Source organism: Belonocnema kinseyi, chromosome 1 (assembly GCF_010883055.1).
Source record: "Belonocnema kinseyi isolate 2016_QV_RU_SX_M_011 chromosome 1, B_treatae_v1, whole genome shotgun sequence".
In the NCBI taxonomy this organism is placed as follows: Eukaryota; Metazoa; Arthropoda; class Insecta; order Hymenoptera; family Cynipidae; genus Belonocnema; species Belonocnema kinseyi.
This window is the reverse complement of record NC_046657.1, coordinates 168,456,481-168,459,408: the sequence shown is the minus strand read 5'-3', so window position 1 is coordinate 168,459,408 and position 2,928 is coordinate 168,456,481.

Here is a 2,928-nt window from a genome sequence, read left to right as displayed (position 1 = left end):
CCCCCCCCCCTCCCGTTATACTTACCGTAGTTTTTCGCATATTTTGGTAAAGTAGTTAATGGACGAACCTTCATTGTTAACTTCTAATTTATAATTGTTTAATATGCATTAAAATAAAACTTTCTTCATTCGAGACTGTGGTTGGGGCTCAACATAATTTTGCACGTTCTATTAAAAATTTTTGTTTGAAATATATTACTTAAATAGTGTTCTGTTAATTGTGGAAAAATATTGGATTATATTGTGTACATACATTTTTATCTAGAGAGTTTACCTTTTACCATTATTAATTAATAATATTTATTTAGATAAGCTCTTGGAAAATAATGGATTTTAAGGAGGTACACTACGTACAATAAATCTCAAAAGTCGACAATATTTTGAAATGATTTACAATATCGACAACAATAGAACTATGATCAACTTGCGCAAATTTTTACGGAGGCTTCTAAGCGTACTTTAGAAAGAAAATAATTCTGTTTAAAATTGTTTATTGAAAATTATCTATTTCAAATTCTTATTTAATCCTAATAACACAGGCCTCATTTTATTCTTAAAAGGGTTCTATACAGTTATATTTGAGTGGGTTTTATTAGAAAAATTATTTTATAAATCATAAAATTATTATTGTTATAAATAATGATAGTTTACAATTTTAATAAACACAATTAAATATAATTGAAGTGAATTCTTCAAAGAATAAAATCAGGCCTTGATTATCAGGATTAAAATAAGAATTTTAACTTTGCCCTGAGGGTAAAGGAAAAACTAAAACTCCAAATAACTACTGTTAAATAAACAATATGAACCTGAATTATTTGTTTCTAAGGTACGCTTAGAAGCCTTCATCAAGATTTGCTTAAATTAATAATAAGTCTATTGTTACCAATTTTCTAGAATATTTTAAAGATTGACTTTTGATAATGATTGTACGTAGTGAACATCCTTAAGGAAATTGATTGAAATTAGAGAAATATATAATACTCTCAAGTATTATGTAATTTTTAATTAATATAATTTTCTTTTATTCATACCTTTAGATTTCCTATAAATAATCCCTGACGAGATCTAAATCTATGAGGGGTGTTCAAAAAGTAAGTTTCCCTGCTCCGGGAAAAAAAGCAAAACACAATTTTTAGGTTAAAGTAACATATGTATTTTTTGTTTGACTCATAAACTATTTTTCTACATAGTCCTGTTGGACTTTAATACATTTTTTTATATCTGTTCTCAAGCTTTGACAAACCTTGTTTACAAAAATTTGTGCCGTGGCGTGGGACGCACCTCGCACAAACTTTACGGTAACCAAGATGATCTGTTATGATTGTGTGGATTGAAGTTCGACAAATATCGATTTCAGGAGGTATTGAGTCTAAAATTTTGTCAATGGTAGAGCGCCTATCCGCCAAAGTGATTTCTTCGACTGCTGCGACTGCTTCATCTGTAATGGCGGTTTTTGGCCTGCCTGCACGCTGCTCATCATGAACTCCGCGTCCCTCGAGAAAATATGTACGTCACTGACGGACCATTTGCACACTCATGCATTTGTCACCATAAATATGCACTAATTCATTTGTAGCTCCATGGTTTCCGAGCCGGTACTGATGAAACAAATTTTTACCGCAGCTAAGACCGGTTCCGCTCTTATCGGTATATCCTAAACTAAAACTATGTTCGGTCCCAGCTCGCTAGATGGCGCTGGGGTAAAACGGCAGACTAGGGAAACTTACTTTTTGAACACCCCTCGTATCTCGAAACATGTTGGCTCCCCAGTAGTATAAAAAGAGAGAGAAAGAATGTAAGGAAAGATGGTATTAGTTTAGAAATCTAATTTTTAATTTTTTTAATGCTCTGATTTAATTATATAAAATTATACATGAGCAAGTATATTTTATTTCTATCTTAAATACCAAATTTTTAAATATAGACACTAAGCTCAAGATTCGTTCCAATCTGCAGTTTTTGTTTACAAAGGTTTGATTACTTAGATTTTCTATGTATACTAGATTCCAAGATTGCATGAGATTTCAAAAGTTTCCATGCATTAGAGGAAATTCATTATAGAAAATCTTTATATAGAAAAAAATTAAAGGAAAATCAGCATCGAAATAAATAATACAATAATATTAAAAGAATCATTGTAAAAAGTAGAGAATATACAAAAGATCGATTATTTTTAAAATTTTAGACTGCTTGTAATATCATACCGAATTGTAAAATAATAGCGATTCTGCACAAATAGACTTCACACAGGATAAAAGTGTGAATTCCTTTGATATCTTTCAAATCTATTTAAATTTAATTTCAATCTGTTATAATCTGCTGAAGTCGATTTAAATCTATTTAAAGGAATCCTTGCTTTTAAAGCAAATGCCGTTGCCTTAAAAGCAAGGGTTCCGAGGTCTTAGTTATTGCGCCAAAATCTCTTGAAATTTCTCTTCGTGTAAAATCTTAAAAATAATTAGACGCACGGAGAGAACTGGTAGAGTATATGCTACTATTCGCGTTTAGTAAGCTGATTTATAGTAATAGTAACTACTCGTTGATTCAAGAACACTAAACAGCGTTGTGTTGATTCTACTGAACAGAAGAGTACGAAGGCTGACTATCTGTTCAGTAAAATCGACTGTATAGCCCTCTGACGGTCCTTAGTTGTAAGTATAAAGTTAACCTCTCTGATCCACTGGCCGGCGCCGATCGCGTGTGACCGCGTTTATTTCGTTAATTATTGTGACTGTGACTAATCAGATTACATTTTCACTGGCTGAAAATCTCCTATCTCCTTTTTTAACTATTCATCATTATTTGTCAGATGGACGAGACATAGTATCACTAAGACATGCAGTCTGATGTACATATTGTATATAGTTTAGTTCGTTTATAGTATGTAATTTTATTTGTTCATCTTAATACAAAGAAATAAATATT